Genomic DNA, 18695 nt, shown 5'->3' with positions numbered 1-18695 from the left:
ATTTTACAATTAACGCGTTTTTTTACGCGGATTTTCGAATTAACGCGGTTTTTTTACGCGGTTTTTTACGCGGTTTTTTTTACGCGTTTTTTTACGTACGTATCCCCCGCGTAAAAAAACCTGGGTGTATATCAATTATTGGTGGGACGAAATTCACCGGGTTAGCTAGTTTGTTAATAAAAACGAATTCTGTTTCAAATGTTGGACATTTTCGGATATCTTATATTGTCAGTCTCCTTCCTCCCAAAAATTTCCACGTGGTATGTTAGACTATAACACCCACTCTTCTCCACCCATAAAAAAACACAGAACACCCCCCTCCTGCCTACTGGACGGTGCCTACACTCTCTAGTAATGATGTTCTCCCGCTTCTGATGATAAAGCATTTATTTTTGGTATAAGTTATCTCAGAAGTTCAGTTCAATAAGTGCGCACCTTTGCCCCCACTATGGGGCAAAGGTGCGCATTTGTCTTTTTGTATTAAAATAGGTATTTGTCCAATGACAAACACAACTCGAGAAATGCTTGTACTATGTTTCGAAGGTAATATATATAGTTACAATTTGGTAAGCAAACGAAATTTTATTTGCTTTTATTTCAAGAGTTACTGGACGACAACAGTTAGGTTGCCCCGCATTACTCTACAGATATAGATAGAATTGAATAAATGAGATATAATTCGGCTGGGATAGGTTATGGGTGTGGAAACGACATTTGACTTGAATTGACCGCCTTTCAAAATGAGGAAAACGATGAATTTCTCTTCAAGTAATTTGGATTTCTTCATGACTAAATCGTGACTGGTCAATTATTTGGTAGAAATATTTTTATACAGAATTTAGTTTGTCGTCAACATATAACATCGGTAGTACATGTGGAACCGAATGTGTTAACTTTATCGCAACTTTTTCATTTCTGCACATACTCTGTTTTGTACGAATTCACAGGCTCGAAATTTCACTGGGAGGTCTTCTATAAAGAGTAATAACTTCTCAAAAGCAAAACAATAGCAGCTACAGGAAGGGTATAAAAATAGATACCACATTCTCAAGTGGCAACAGCAGCTTCGCTCGATGGATACTGGATATGGTCTAGAAGCAGCACAATCACAACCTCTCGATAGCTCAATCGGTAGAGCGGTGGACTGTAGAAATACAAGCGATGGGATAAGGTTAACCGAAGAGATACTTAAGTAAAAACAAATGTACACTTCTCGATCCTCTGAACTACTTCTCTCTCTTCATCCCATCCTCCAGTAGTCATCCACAGGTTATCGGTTCGAATCCGGTTCGAAGGTTGGTAATTTATTTTTTTTTACTGGCCAACAACAAAATATGAGCACTGTTAGGGAAATGTTTGTTGCGGGTTGACCAGTATTGCTTTCAATGAGCGCGTGAAATACGAAAAAAAACTTGAGGTGCCGATGATTGGCTAGGGTTAGACAGAATCATTAAAGAATCTGTGGGGTAAAAAACCAGGACCAAAATAAGTGGCTTTGCTCCCTGTGTTCTTGTCTCAACTCATTATCCATATTCACTCTAGGAAACGGTGCAAAATATACGTCACCCAACAGTGCCGGACGAAGGCTTCGCAATCCAAACACCGTACACATTTCGCTTTGCTTCGCTCACACGCTCCCATCCTCGACTCGAATTAGTCCGGAGCTACTGTTCCGAGTTCGCACAATCAACCACCCAACCAAGCAGCAGGGTGGGTTAGTCCGAGATAGGAAATGATCATGTGTCGTGTCAGCAACGAGACAGCAAAAGTTCAAACGGGGCAATTGGCGAAAGATTAAAATGCAAAGTGGGTAACCTCTTCCACAATGTTGTGAACACCTTGCCTGGTTCGGTAAAACGGCGGTTCAGTCGATTGTTTTTTGTCACACGTCTCGAAGGACGTATTAATTCCGCGGACCAAAATAGCCACCATCAAATGTGGGTTGCGTGGGAGAGAGTGAAACCATGGAAAAGGACTGTGTCTCCCTTATCGCTTCTGTTTGGCTGCTGACTAGATTCCACCCTAAATACTGGCGGCCACCGTGGGTGAAACAAAAGTGTTTTATCATATTTTGACAACATGCGGATGGTTTTGTTGAGGATTGCATAGGTCCACCCACCGCTACCACCCATCTAAACAACACAGCTCTGTCGCTGACTGTGTGGTGTTTATGTGAGTTACTAATGGGATATTTTTACATTTCAATTGATGTATGCGAGTGTATGTGTGTGTGTGTGTGGTGGTGAGTGCTTTCACCCCAAAACGGTTCCATCCTGGGTGACGACGCAGGACATAGGGTGATTTGGGGGATGATAAAGTGACTTGTGTATGTAATGCTATTACACACATCGGGCTGTGACTCGGAAGAGAGAGGGAGAGATATGAGCGCGGGACAGAGAGGTACCGTGGAAAAATCTGCTGCTTTTCCGGAGGGTCATTTTTATGGCTTTCCACGCTGTGTGTGAGTTCGTCGCAGTCCTGTGCGATGCTGGTGTGAGAGTTCACCAACACACGCTCGTGCGCCTGCGAGACAAGAGAAGATACTTAGATTACTTTCTAATTTTCAACTGAATCGAGATTCGATTCGATGCGCTGGTATTGGTGTGCCGCCGCGCGATGGTATCAGTGAAACGCTACGGAAAATTGTGATTCCTTTTCCCTCTCAATCCTTAGGAGTGCGCCTGTGTGTGGCGTCGACACAAACAAGTAAATAAACGATAGATAGAAACACGGTCGGGAAAAGAATCGGAAAAACGTGAGCCCTTCGTCAGCATCCCTAGACTCCATCATTCTAGGCCTAACCATCGTCCCGAAAGGACATTCTAATTTAGCCTTGGATCCTTCCTCAGTCTTCGAGCCAAGTTCAAAGCAGTTCAGTGAATCAGTTGTGTGACTGCCAAGTGTTAGACAAAGTGTGTTGTGTGTTTCGCGAGAGAGACAAACTTTACACCAAAAGTGCCAAATTGTTTTCACTTTTTCTTTTGTTGTTGCCGTTCTGTTTGTTAGTTTCAATTGTTACAACGATAGTTAAATGATAGTTGAAGTTTTTTGAACTCGACGCAAAGTCCCTCAAGTGCACTTAATGTTAAACGCCTCTTCATAGTCTACTGTTATTAGAAGTGAGTGATTTTCCGGAGATTCTCCCTCTTTTTTTCCACAGCCGAGCCGAGTCGAGTCGAGTCGAGAGTTGAGAGTTGAAAGGCGAACTAAGCTTTCTGCCAGGAAGTGGTACTTCTGCTCATCGCATACAAAAACGGAAAAAGTTAAAAACGGTTCGAATTAAGACTCAACCATGTGGAAATTGATTGTTCTCGTGATTTCATTTTAAGCACCCTTTTCTCTGCTTCCCCACCGAACCTGATGGGGATGGGGAAGCCTTCCCGCCGACTTGTCCGTTTGCTGGCTCATCGGGACAAAGTTTGTTCGTACTTGAAGCTTGTGAAAGCGGTAGCGCATGGAGGAAGAGTTGCGAAAAAAACCTTATAGGTTGAGCGCGTAAAACTTTGTACCCAATTCCCAGCAGTTCCACATTCACATACACCTAAACTTTTTTCCCAAACTTAATCAGAGGGATTTTTTGTGTGCTTTGCTGAGAATGAAACTGAAAAAAATACACAAACCCTTTATGTGCACCCAGTCCTCACATGGGAATGGCTTGAAAGTTTCAGTTTTCAGCCCGTTAGTGTGGAAAACACTTCAAAACTAATTTACAAAATTGAATAAAACTTTGCCACCGAACCCACTCCACCTTTCCGCTGGCGGTGGTTATCCACTGTGGCGTGTTGTGCTGTGGAATCCGTAACCACGACGGAATTACGTCGTTTCCCCCATCCAGGGTGGTTCCGGGTAGTAAAAATAAACACACAGCCAAACACACAGTCAGGAAACTATTGTTTTCCGATTTTCCATCGCACAGTTCGAAATAAAAGACTGATGGGAAACTCGTAGCCCGCTGAGAGAGCGGAGGGAAAAATCGAATTACATCAGATGCAGTAGAACATAAATTTAGTGCAAAAATGTGTGACTGACAGGAGCAGGTGAGAACTGGGAACCGCTTGATGATTCCCGTGCGTGTGTGCATGTGTGGATATTTACCTGTGGTTTAGTGCGTGTTGTTTTGGCTGTTTCAGCGAAGGTAGCCCTTTGATGGTGTGCAGTCATGTTGCACTTGCTGCGTATTGTTTCTGTACACACTATGAATTGGGTATCCATTACAGATGTTCTTATTGATTAATACACTGGATAAACAGTTGAATTTTGTTGGTGTTTGATATGAAAATACTGTTGAAATGTTTGTATCCGTCAAAGTTGTGTTCAATAATCTCAAAAATGTTAACAAAAATTACCCGACGAAAGCTCACAATAAGCAAGTTTGAACAGGATGTGAATAAGATCGTTTTAATGGCCTAATATCACCTTCTCCTATCAATAGATGAGCGCGTAAAGTACAAAAAATATACTAAGAAGGGGACGTGTATTTTGAGAATTAAAACTTTTTGTTGCCAAAATTATTATAGAAACGGCGGTAACTTTAGTTATCTCCATCGATACCTTTTGCTCATAAAATATAGTTTGAAAAATGATTGATTATTGGATCGGCTTCGCTTGTTCCTTATACTCCTGTTTCTACTCACTCTTCAAGTTTCCTCCTGGAAATGGTGCATAAATAACGTTACCTAACGCTTTCGAACGGAAACAATCGAAAGAAGCGTTATTTAGAATACTAAATATTAATACTTCTGAACTTTGTCAGTGCTCTATGTGCAGCAATTTCAAATGAAATCGTCCTAAAAATGCAGATTTTAGAAACTTGTATGTTTGATTCCAATGAAAGTGTGTATTCCGTTTGGGTTAGAGGAAATATGAGTTTTTCACAGGAATTTTTTGACTCAAGCGTAACTTTTGAAAAGGGCGTATCGATTTTAGTAAGAGAAATCTTTGATAATTTATATCTAAAAAAATATGAGTCGTACCGAAATACAGGGAAACTTCGATATAACGTACCCTCAATATAACGTCACTCGATATAACGTACATTTTACCTCGATATAACGTACATATTTCCAAAGTGCAAAGGACATTCTGTTTCAATTTTTTGTTTTTTGATAGAACAATGAATTATCTGTATTGTGATGCTAGAACAAGTTTTGTACCTTCAATCAATCCCGAAATACAGCTAGTTTTGTGATTCCGGATTCTAAATGAATCAAACTTTATTCAACAGTACGAAGGGAAACACCATGAGAAAGGCTGGCTTCGTCTTCTGATTGAAGTTATCGATTAACTTTAATAAAACAGGAACACAATATGTATTATAGACTACGTTTGTGAGTACTTGATTATGCTTCGATACAACGTACAATTTTGAAAGTGAAATGTACGTTATATCGAAGTTTACCTGTAGTGTCTTAGAAAGAGTCATAGAGTATTGATGGTTGAATATGAAAAAAATATACACTGAGAAAAAAATTAGTATTTTTTTTCTATTTACAAAATAAAAATTCAAAAAATGAGCCCAAGATGGTAAAACTATTTTTGACGAACTTTGTGGAACCTAGAATTTTTAGGAATTTTCGAAACTTCGAGTTTTTGTATGTTAGCAGTCATTTTTAATTACAAATTATGAATCCTGATTTTATTTAAAACAAAAAAAGGTTATTATCAATCTCCTTCTGAATGCAACCATTCTCGAGATATTTAAAAAAATATTTCTAATTTATTGTTTTTCTATAGTAAATAATCCCTTTTAATATGTTTGTCGTGTCATACCGTCATGTTAATTAAATTTTATGAATTTGCTTATAATTTCCAACAATTTTTCCGAATACATCGTTATGGTTAATTTTTTGACTCAAGTGTAACTTTTGAAAAGGTAGTGTCGAATTTAGTAAGAGAAATCTTTGATAATTTATATCTCAAAAACTATGAGTCGTACCGAAATAGTGTGTTAGAAAGAGTTATAGAGTATTGTTGGCTTAGTTTTAAAAAAAATACACTGAGAAGAAAAATTAGTACTCTTTTTTTATTTACCAAATAAAATTTTAATTTGCAATATCAAAAAATATGTATTTTTTGATATTTTTTTTTCTATTTTTTCATATAAAATAGAAGTAATGTAGAAAATTTAAAAAAAATGCGCCAAAGATGGTAAAACTATTTTTGACAAAATTTGTGGAACATCGAATTTTTAGGAATTTTTGAAACTTCGAATTTTTGTATGTTAGCAATCATTTTTAGCCACAAATTATGAATCCCGATGTGATTTAAAACAAAAAAGGTTAATATCAATCTCCTTCTGAATGTAGCCATTCTCGAAATATTTAAAAAAATATTTGTAATTTATCGTCTTTTTAATAGTAAATAGGCCCTTTAAATATGTTTGTCGTGTTATACCATCATGTTCATGAGATTCATTCGTTCATTCGAATTTTGTCATTTGTTGATTTCATTTGGAATTGCGCTATTGAAACACTGTCGAAATAATTGTTTACACATTAAAACGAGTGAGCGAACCAGAATAATTCCAGAGGAAAATATTTGACAACGCGAGATCCAACAGTGCGCTAGATTCAAAGACCAAATACTGTCTGGATCAGCCTTTGGTTTTTCCAACTTTTGACATATTCTGGTATGTTTGAACAGACGGAATTGAAGTAAAAGTTAATTGAAAAGCAGATGTGTTCGTTCTAAATATGCTTGTTTCACGTATCCACTGTTTGCATGGTGAAGTAAGATGCTCTCGTGGCCGAGTGGTTAGCTCAAACCTAACATGCCGGGGGTTCTGGTTCGATTCCCGTTCTTGTCGGGGGATATTTTCGTCAAAGAAATTTCCTCCGACTTGACTGACGGCGAAGTATCTCTATAGGAACGTTAGTGCCATATAAGCAGAAGAAGAAGATGGTGAAGAGTTTCGTAACTTTAGGGTGGTGTTCGAATTTCTTCGCAAAACTGACAGCTTTGAAACTTTTTAATCCTCATCATCTGATTGTTCCAATCAAATCATATATTCTGCCCGCTTGTGGAAAAAGCTGGCTGCTAATTCAACTGAAACTTAAACTTTTGAATTAAATCTAGATTATAGTTATCGATTTTTAGATGTTTTTTCACTAAGTTTAATATTGCAAGAAAAAAATAGGTAGAAAAACTTGTTTCAATTTTTGAAAAATACAGAATTAAAACTAAAACATCGATATTCTATCCGTTATCTGTGAGAGTAATTTGTAGTACGATAGAAAAAACCTGACACATCTGTAGTAAATGTCAAACTATATGTGTGTAGACAAACACTATTAACCCATTCACGAGTACTGGCAACCATATTGCCACCAACAAAAAATATTCTTTTCGCTGCATTTGGAAAATTATTTCAATATTTTACTTAGCCAAAACATTCTAAAGGTATCTGGCAATACTTAAACTCTTTTTGGGCTGCTAAAAATGTACGATATTAATTTGGGAGTCATTTTTATGTAACAAAACCACGATTTTGAAGCATCGACAGAAAATTCTGTTTAAATTCGTTGAAAATGCAACAAGTTGAAAAGTTTTTCACTGTAAACGTGCTATTTTGGATCTACTGTGGAAGATCATGCAGTCATTTCAATAAAATGAAAGGTGCATTTGATGAAAAATTTAAATTTTTCTTTTTTTTTTTAACTTTATATAAAAAAAAACAGTTTGTTTTTCGCTGCACTAGAAATATTGTAAATCGCTGAAATAATCGGTTTCGCTGCACTAGAAATATTAATTTGATTTTCGCAGAACCAAAGAGACGAATGAACTCTCAGAGTTTAAAGTCTCTATAATTCAAAACCTGAACCTGAACCTGCATAACCAATTAAAGGCGAATGAACTGAAAAGTTGTGCATTTGTGAAATTTCCTCTGACTTGCACTGTGGTCACGCGTATTCTAGAGCTTGCCACTCAGAATGCATTCAAGGCGTGTTATTTGGCATAGAAATCTCAACTAAGTACTAATGAAAATGACGCAAGTAATACTACGTTGAGACGGCGGAGTTCCTCTAGGAACGTTAGTGCCATATAAGAAGAAGAAGAAGAACTGAAAAGTTTAAAGCCTCTTTAATTTAATATCGCCGTCGCATAACCCAATACGCAATAAAGTGAATTTACAAGGCAGTGTTTTTGGGGTTAACGGGCTGAGGCAACTATATTGCCACGACTTTTCAACTGTTTCAATATTTTTTTTTCAAACGTAAATATGTGTTATTCCTCATGTAAGGATTATGTTCTCTGAAGTTGGAGTCGATTCGTTACCTAGTTTCCACGGCCTTCTTCTTCTTCTTATATGGCACTAACGTTCCTATAGGAACTCCGCCGTCTCAACGTAGTATTACTTGCGTCATTTTCATTAGTACTTAGTTGAGATTTCTATGCCAAATAACACGCCTTGAATGCATTCTGAGTGGCAAGCTCTAGAATACGCGTGACCACAGTGCAAGTCAGAGGAAATTTCTTTGAAGAAAAGTTTCCCCGACCAGAACGGGAATCGAACCCGGACCCCCGGCATGTTAGGTTTGACGCTAACCACTCGGCCACGGGAGCACAAAAAGGATTAAAGTTTCATGGAAGAGAATTGTTAAAAAGACTAAAACTAAAAACCCTACAAGCGCGAATGTATTCTTTATGAATGAGTTCCTTTCCAGTGTTTGAAGAATAACCTATTTCGATGACCTTCGATTATATTAAATTCTATCAGCTGAAAACAGATACCTTCTTTCTCCAATGACACTTACGTTCCCACAGAAACTTCGCTGTCTCATCCTAGTATTACTTGCGTAATTTTTATTAGTACTTAGTGGAGATTTCTATGCCAAATAACTTGAATTGTAATGTGGCCACAGTGCAAATACAAAAAAAATGATACCTGTATTGCTCATATTTTCGATCATTTCATCCACCCATCCACCCCACATTTGGGCGGTCTGAAAAACGACTAGTGGCGAATTGATCCTTTTTAACAATTTGTACCTTTGGATCGAAGGCTCGATTTTTGATCTCTAACTAAAAATCAAAGCTATTCACGTAAACTTTCAAAACATATACTGAAGTGTACTTCGAACATACATTCATTTATTCCGTATCCCGATCGGATTTGAAACTTCGCAATCCGATCGAGATCGACTTTTGCGCCTCCAACTGCCTAATTTGGTTTCGTTTGTTTGATTAATTCTCGAGTAATGCAGAAGTTTGTGTTTCATTTGTATGGAGCTAACAGGAAAGAAAATTATTGTTGCAAGAAATGAAGCATTCTACGGTCAGCAAAGCTCACCGAGTTTGAGTTTGCTGCTGGTGACGTGATAAATTGCCCTGGTAAATTAGTTTACATTTATTTTACACAAGCTGCACTTTTCGGGCACTTTCCAAAGGGGACTGTTGGTTTCAATGATTGGAAATTGACCCGTTCTTTGGAGAAATCATTACAATCAATTTAAAATTTATTAGAAATTATAATCTTACTGTTAATATTAATTTTTTGTGGTCGGAATTATTTTTACTTGAAAAAGTAGGGATGTATAACTTTGTGAGATTATATGCAGAACATGTATAACTTATGAGATTATGGAAGATTTATTTACAATGTGTTTTAATGTGTTGTTTCCATAAAAATATATATGCTATACACGTCGGACTCGATTATATGTGATTCGATTATATACAATTCTGGACTCGATATGATATGACTTAATGACTTAATTCAAGAAGAAATGTAATCTTTCAACGTTAAGGTGAAATTTAAGTGTCTATTACATGTACAAATCGTGATTTTTGAAGATTTTGCTTGAATTTACACCCGGAATTGTTTATAGCGATATTGCAGCCAAATTTAAAAAAGATAGAAGTTGGGTGTCAAAGAACAAATTTTAGAGCGGTTAGAAAGGTTTAATTTAATTGATAGAAACAATCTAGTTTAATATAATTTTTGAGGATGAAATTAATAATAACACAAATTATTAACTTTTAAGTTTTTCCCTTCCAAAATGTTTTTAAAATCCACTAATTTAGATGTTCCACTACTATATCTACTAAATTTTCTCATCTTTTAAATGAAACCAACAGAATCGTCTTCCGTAGCGTACTATTTAATGTAGAGCCAGTTTGAGGCAACAGAGTCCGAAACAAATAAAAAAGTTCTATGACTCTGTCATTGTTGGAATTTGAACATACGCGTAGAAGGATTTTTTTCATCAAATATGATCGTCTATCACCTCCTGAGAAAATCTGGATAAATTTATTTTTTTCAAGTGAGAAAGGTGTTTTCTGACTTAAAGGGGATGAATCAAAAATCAAATTCCTCTTTTATATCCAAAAAACGAAAAATACATGCAAAAAGATGAATAAAAAACATTTTTTTGACTCGATTATATACAGGATTCGATTATATACAGTGAGAAGAAATCAGAAACTGTATATAATCGAGTCCGCGCTGTAATTCATATGAAATCGAAACAGTCCCCAAAATTCAGTTCAGGGGTCGCATGTATCACAAGCATCTTCCGCCTTCTATCTTTTTGTTTAAACATACAGGACATAACTGATATATAAAGTACAATATTAGAATACTTCCTTGCTGTCGTGGCTGAGAACAGGCAAAGGATTAACTTGCCAACATTATTCGCCATAGGTGTGGCATTCTTCATACAATGTACATAAAATATATCGTCAATTATTAAAAAAATATCGTTTCTATTGATCAGACATCATTTGCATATACAGTCTTCAAAGAAATCTATTATTAAAAAGAAAGTACGCACATATCGCGCAATGATGTATGATAATTGTGATTCGTCGCTACATTAGTTGCTCGTTGCCAACATGAGCATAAACCTACACAGAACAAATTCATGAAAAAATATAATTTTCCATATTGTGATAGGAATGTTAAGAATTGACCAAATTGATTGGTGCTAAAACTTCATATATTCATCATGAAATGATTAAGCGCTGTTAATCGATGTTTCACCGTTAATGAAAACGAACGATTAAAGATAAACGGAAATTTAAATTTGCGTAAGCCCCTTCCCTTCTATTCACAAATCAAATTGAGTGTTCTCCCAACAGTGACTTTTTTACAATTAATGTGAGTCATTATTATCATTGAATTATGTATAAATAAATATTCAAATTCAGAACCGGAAGCATGCAAACATGTTTACGTGCAAAAATATGTGAACGACAAGTTTTAACCTGTGCTTCAAATGTCATACAACATTGCCTCCTCGGGGTTATAAAATCGATAAACTTTATTGCCACACGAGGATGAAGGGTGTACCAAAACGGGAAGCCCACCTCCAATTAAAATCATATTTTGCAAGCGATAAGCTACGCTAAAATATCGCTACGCACGTGTTGCCACTTGTTTCGTATGAATGTTGAACTGTCAGCAAGGTGCGATTACATCAGCTTAAAGCTCAGTCTGGTGGAAAATGACAAAAACTGTCGTGCATACTCTCGGTACGATTTTAGAGAAAAAAAAGGACACAGCATGCAGCGTGTTTTATTGCACCACCATCTCAACAGAGGAGAAGAAAGCACAAAAAGAAGAATCATTCCAAAGCACACCGACACACACATATATTCACAAACTTAAACAACTTTCCACGGCTTCCTCGACTCGACTCGGGCTTACACTGTGTCTGTGCCCTGCAGAAAGAAAACCGAAAAACAGCTTCGCTAAGCACACTGTCGATTTCCTTCTGCTATTTCCCCTTTTTCTTGGATTGCGTTTTTACTCGTTTACGTTCTGTCACTTTCATGCAGGTTAGGATGTTTGTTGACGTTTGCCAACGTTGAATACGTTACACCCCGCACACACCACAGAGTGCCTTCAGTTTTACGTTTGCATTTTCGCTGCGTCGGGAAAACGACAGGCGAAGGAAAGAAAAACGCGAAACATTGTTCGCACTATGGCTCGAAGGGGACGACGAGAGAAGAAAGCGGGAAACCGCATCAAATAATGATAAGTAATGGAAAACACGCACACCACCATCCGCGTGACACAACGATTCAGAAAGTTTCAAGCTTTCGGCATGACAACGTTCCACGGAATGGCTCCGCTCGCTGGTAAGTTTGCTTCTGAGTTCTATCGTGTTTTGGTGCTTGTTCAGGTGTATTATTTCATCCAGGATGTTTTCCCATAAAGGATGGATGGAAATCAGATTGATCCCTACACACTCGCTTATCAAAGTCCGGGTCAAGCAAAAACACACAATCCCCGCAAATTGATAGAAAATTTAATCGATCGAAATTGACCCTTGGGCGAACAAAAAAAAAGGTAGAAAGAAAATCCGGCAAAATAACGGCACCGGCGTTCACCTTGATGATGGATGGGATAGGATCAGGAAATGAACGTTTTTACCGTTGATTTTCGTTCGCCCATCGACGACTTCGATTTTGCTTTGTTTTGCAATCATCGCTTCTGGTGTAGATTTTCGGGGTGGAATGAACGCGGAATATGCGAGGGATACATAGAACACGGCCGGACGGGAAATGTTCGGACTTGTTTGCCTATGCTGCCCTGTGCCCATGTTAACGATATGCCGTTTTGTCGACATTCCGGAGCGAGAATCTTGCTGCATACGGTGCGATGCTGCTGCAGTTGGGGTTGGACTGATGTAATGATTTTGCTATTATTTAGCTCTGAACGGAGCGAACTTGGAAGCGATTCTGATGTGTCGGGCTGAACTAGAACTAGGTGAACTATACGTGTTTCTAGGTGACTGCTAGCCAATCATTTTTCAATTTTACGTTCTGTTCCGCTGTAGTTGAAATTTATTAGATTGGTATGGGACATGTTGAAACGCTTCCAACGGTCGATTTGTCGGGTCTTTTCGTAGAAGTCGTCTGTTGTAGTCAGATGAATAAAACAATTTCAACATTCCTACAAAGCTCCAGTGCAAAGAATAATTCGAGATATACCACAAGATAGGTGCGATCTTGATTCCGAGTTTTAGATTGTAGAATTCTCTCTTGCTCTCCTTTCATGTAACAATTCTGCTCCGGGATCGGATAGAATTAAGTTCAACTTGCTGAAAAACCTCCCTGATGTGGCGAAACATCGCTTGTTGAATTTATTCAATCGGTTTCTGGAGCATAATATTGTTCCAGATGATTGGAGACAAGTACGAGTTATAGCTATTCAAAAACCCGGAAATCCCGCGTCCGACTTCAATTCGTACCGTCCAATAGCAATGCTGTCTTGTATACGGAAATTGTTGGAGAAAATGATCTTGTTTCGCCTCGATCGATGGGTTGAAACGAATGGCCTACTCTCAGATACACAATATGGGTTCCGCGGGGGCAAGGGGACGAATGATTGTCTTGCGTTGCTTTCTTCAGAAATTCAAATGGCTTACGCCCAAAAAAAAACAAATGGCTTCGGTATTCTTGGACATAAAGGGGGCCTTTGATTGTGTTTCAATAGAGGTTTTGTCAGATAAATTACACTCTCGGGGTCTGCCGCCTCTATTGAATAATATGTTATATAACTTGCTTTCTGAGAAACATTTGAACTTTTCTCACGGAGATTCGGCAGTAAGTCGGTTCTCTTACATGAGCCTCCCCCAGGGCTCATGTTTAAGCCCCCTTTTGTACAACTTCTACGTAAGCAACATTGACAATTGCCTTACACAAAATTGCAGCCTAAGACAACTTGCAGATGATGGAGTGGTGTCTGTCGTAGGATCAAACGAATCCGACCTGCAAGGACCCTTACAAGATACTTTGAACAATTTTTCAACCTGGGCCATTGGGCTAGGGATCGAATTCTCCACGGAGAAAACAGAGATGGTGGTTTTTTCTAGGAAGCATAGACGAGCAAAACCAAAGCTTCAACTCTTGGGTAAACCGATCACTCATGTTATGCCATTTAAGTATCTTGGGGTCTGGTTCGACTCCAAATGTACTTAGGGGGCCCATATTAGGTATCTGAGTAAAAAATGTCAACAAAGAATAAACTTTCTCCGTACAATTACCGGCACCTGGTGGAGAGCCCACCCCGAAGATCTTATAATGTTGTATCGAACAACTACTCTCTCAGTGATGGAGTACGGCAGTTTCTGTTTTCAATCAGCTGCCAAAACACATCTCATTAAACTCGAGCGAATTCAGTATCTTTGTCTCCGTATCGCGTTGGGATGTATGCCCTCTACGCATACCATGAGTCTCGAGGTTTTGGCAGGCGTACTCCCACTAAAAGATCGCTTCAATTTATTATCTCTTCGGTTCCTCATCCAATTCATCTCCATGCAGGTTGATCCTTCTTCGTATATTCCCAACCGTGTTTGTTTTCCTGACTACATCAATTCCTCTGTACATTTTGATCTGTCTATCCAAGATATCCATGGAACATCAGATTATCTTCGATCGAGGATCGTTCCAACGATCTTCAATGCAAAGTATGGGGATATCAATTGTGATAATATGTACTTTACCGATGGGTCCTCTACGAATGAATCCACAGGATTTTGAGTGTTCAACGTATTTTTTAGCACCTCACACAGTCTTCAGTATCCTTGCTCAGTATATATTGCCGAATTGGCAGCGATATACTGGGCGCTGGACAGCGTCGCCTCACGACCTGTTGAACACTATTACATTGTAACGGATAGTCTTAGCTCTGTCGAAGCTATCCGTTCAGAGAGGCCGGAAAAGCACTCGCCGTACTTCCTTGAGAGAATACGAGAAATTTTGAGTGCTTTATCCAGACGCTGTTATGTCATTACCTTTGTCTGGGTCCCTTCACATTGCTCAATTCCGGGTAATGAGAGGGCTGACTCATTAGCAAAGGTAGGTGCGATTGAAGGCGATATTTATCAGCGTCAAATCGCCTTCAATGAATTTTATTCTTTAGTCCGTAGAAAAACCATAGTTAACTGGCAACGCAAATGGAACGAAGATGAATTGGGCCGGTGGCTCCACTCGATTATCCCTAAGGTTAGCCTCAAACCATGGTTCAAAAGTCTGGACTTGAGTCGGGACTTTATTCGCACCTTCTCCCGACTCATGTCCAATCACTGTTCGTTAGACGCGCTACTCTTTCGTATCAATCTTGCCGACAACAATCTTTGTGCTTGTGGCCAAGGTTACCACGACATCGAACACGTTGTTTGGTCGTGTGAGCTGTATCTTGTCGCCAGATCGAATTTAGAAGACACCCTTCGGGCCCGAGGAAGACAGCCCATGGTGCCGGTGAGAGACGTGTTGGCTCAGTTAGACCTTGATTTTCCTTAAAGCTATCGATCTTCGTGAGTGATTGTCCTTATATCCTTATTTTCTCCTTTTCCTTTTCCTTTGTGAGAGATCGGATCCCTCCTTAAGAATAAGATGAAATGTAAATACATATTAGATATAAGATAGGATAAAGAATTGAGTGTGATGAGTGTGATTGAGAGTGTAAGTGTGAACATTGTCAACATATCCTCATATCCCCTCCTTTTCCTGAAGAAATTATGTCACCCTTCTAAACTCGAGTCGACCGCGAGTAATCGGTTTTCTACGTTATTAACATTAGAATTAAGGAAAAATGTATATATTCTAGTAACAATACAGTTAGGAGTTCGGCTCCTTTAAACTTATGTAACTGAGCCTGTAAAAATAAACGATTTGAATAAAAAAAAAAAAAACATTCCTACAAATGCCTTTCCTTCTAAATAGGATTTTCAATTTAATTCTACTTGATAGAAAGGGTAACTAGTTTGTCACTAGAATTGTTCATAGACCTAGTTGTTCTTACTATATCGGTTCAGAACCAAGTGAGAGATTTTTGATGTTCTATTGAGCAGTTCCTGTTCAACTCAACCATCATTCAATTCCTTCTAAGCTATTAACGTTTTGTTGGATAATGGGTCGAGAGCTCTTTCATACAAATTCATTAATTATTAAATACGCAGGAAGCTCTGTAAATTTTGCGATTTGGCAAAACTTGCCTGGAATGACATCCAAAACCTTAAAAACACCATTACGAGCTTCATCATTTCGAAACTACATTAATCGTCTGGAAGCTTATTTCATGCACAAAACTGAAAGACAAATCGCGCTCAAAATTGACATAAAAACCACTGAGAGTAGTACCAACTTGAAGAAACAGAAAATATCCAACAGCAAAATTAAAAATAACAAATTAGTGTAATATATTTGACAGAATGTATTTATGCTAATAGTAGTACTTCTGTTATCTTTCAATTATCTATTTAGGGAAAAAATCTTTTATTTAGAAAAAAATCTAAAACTAACTTACTCAGCGAAAACCACGACTAGTTAATCTACGCTAGCAAACCAAGGCTCCAGGGGGTGTCCACCAAATTCTGCGTCTTCCACGATCCAGGTTAAAGTGAATGAGAAGAACTTCAAAATCTTCAGCTCAGCCAGGTGCGAGATCTGCTTTACGCACAATAGTGTACAAGTACATAATAAAAGCTTTGTGTGCTTTATGTAGCCAATATTACAGCTCGCAATCATTGAGGCCATCTACTTTTAGTTCTGTCGATGTTTGAGTGTTCAATAGAACCCTATAAATTTCGTATACAGAAAGTTACTTGACGGACGAATGAGGGGTTCACATAATCATTGGAATTAACCCAACGACTTGTTTCCAGACGGTTGGGCGGTATATGAAGAAGCAAACGTACGTTGAAAGGTGATTTCACAATAGTGGACTACTGATTCGAGGGCTATGAAGAAAAACGTTCTTCGTCCGATCGTTACTGGTGGTGAGAAGTGATTGGACGGGTCTCTGGTCAATTTCTTTCGAGGAGCTCGACAACTGACTATAAACTTTGGAGACGTCCAAAGAAAGTTCTATTCAAATTGGGATTACAAAATTGCGGTAGATTTTCCTCATCCCAGACTTCGGAAATAAACCAGCACTGCTCTAGCAAGTTTTCTTCTCCCTTGTTTGTAGAGCTCGCTCGGAAGTCCGTCCTTGCCGGTGGCTTTAACAGCTTATCCCCTGCTGGATCTCTGATGTCATAGACGTCCATCCTAGGCGCACCTAGGTCTGTTCCATTTCAGCTTCTACTTGATGCATCGCCATTCAGGTCTTCATCGAAGTGCTGCTTCCACCTGTCAGCCGCTCAGCTTCCGTTCATGGTAAGGTTTCCGTCCAAATCCCTGTATATGCGGGATTTCGGCACATAGTATTTGCGGGATTAGTTAATTTTATTGTAGAACTTACGCGAAAAAGATCGTACAGTTCTACATGATCACGTTCTCCCTATTTGCGTTTTTCCGTTACAGAGGCCAGGCTTGGCCAAATTCAAATTCAAATTCGTTGTTCGTTGACACTATTACAATAACAACTCATATCTAGATCGCCCAGGGTCTTATAAATATAATATCTTTTTCGTGCAGTTCAATTTATTCTTCATACTCTAACTTTCTTTCTTTTTTCTTTGTTACAGGTAAGCTATACGATACGATACTCGGAGATGGATGTAGGTTTCATATACTGGCAGATAAGTTTCTACAAAACTGATTTTTTTTCTCTTATAGTTGACACAAGTCTTTCCCGGCGTTCAAACAGTGCACTTAACACGGACATTAGAGTGCTAATAAATGTATGGGAAAAAAGTAACCATCCTGCAAAATGTTGATTCTCGCGAAAAAAACCCTAAGCAAAATTTCAGCTCAATTGTACTTTATTTGCTAGTGACACAAAGACGTTCAAGTTTGATTTTTTTGAAAACCGTAAAATCACCCAAGGAAGTATATGAAACCGGGATTTTCAAAACAAAAAATTGGTTTTATGCCAATTGCCAATTGCATGAAATGTTGGGATTTACTGTTATCTCGAATTTTTTTTTGTCAAAAATTGACTTATTAGCTCTAGATCGTTCTTCCGTCTGAAAAGTCGATTTTAGACAAAACAGTAAAGTTTTTTTAGATAACAGTAAAACTCGACGCTTCATGCAACATTTGGCACCAAACATTTCCTTCCCTTAGGTGATTTTTCGGGGTTCCCAAAATCTCTAACTTTGACGTTTTTGTGACACTAGTGAATAAAGTCCGAATGAACTGAAATTTTACTTAGTGTGTTCTTCTCGGGAATCGACATTTCGCAGGAGGTCCCGTTCGAAAATTCTAGATGACCCATTCATTGGCATTCTAATAGACATAGATAGTCTAGCTTACAGAACAAATAATCCAAATCAGATTGAACTGATAATTTAAAATGTTAAATTTTATCTGGAAAACATAAAACTTTCTCCGAAAGTGATGATCGAAATTTTTATGAGCTCCATCCAATAATGACAATTGATGGAGAATCAAAAACCAACTATTGACCGGAATCAAACAGTTTTTTTTTTCATAAACACATACTTTGCTATATTAGTTGCGATCTGCACACTGCATCGCATAGAATACTCCTTCTTTCTTCTTCTCCGTAGCAGGCAGGCAGTATAGAACGCAGTTTGACCATCACCAGATAGTGGTTATGAATCGATATTAGCGCCCCGATTGGTTATGACTAATATGATGATGATAATGATGGTAATAGCTGAGAATCGTGCCCTCGAATGTACCGTTCTAAATCATATTTCGGACACTTTGTTCTAATATCTTGAAATGCTTATTGCACGGATGATATAACTATAAAATTAATTTCACAATTGCTTCTTTAGAGTAATTCCTTGGTTTCACTATCATTTCATATGAGAACTACATTTCAATTATAACAT

The 18695-nt window shown here is 38.1% G+C and overlaps 1 protein-coding gene across 3 annotated transcripts in view; it reads left to right on the top strand.

The window, feature by feature from the left end:
• The window catches only part of LOC129771607 (talin-2), a 172260-nt gene that overhangs the window by 75711 nt on the left and 77854 nt on the right, over window positions 1-18695 (top strand). The window contains exons 1-2 of one of the 3 annotated variants that reach the window (XM_055775412.1): window positions 2819-3119; window positions 11779-12081. The exons of the other annotated variants lie outside the window; for them this stretch is intronic. The gene's annotated coding sequence lies outside the window, so the exon portion shown is untranslated. Of the gene's footprint in view, window positions 1-2818; window positions 3120-11778; window positions 12082-18695 lie in introns of those variants that run through there. 3 annotated transcript variants of the gene reach the window in all.

Source organism: Toxorhynchites rutilus, chromosome 2 (genome assembly GCF_029784135.1).
Source record: "Toxorhynchites rutilus septentrionalis strain SRP chromosome 2, ASM2978413v1, whole genome shotgun sequence".
NCBI lineage: Eukaryota > Metazoa > Arthropoda > Insecta > Diptera > Culicidae > Toxorhynchites > Toxorhynchites rutilus.
The sequence above is the reverse complement of the archived record's forward strand: the minus strand, read 5'-3'. Positions and strand labels throughout refer to the sequence as shown.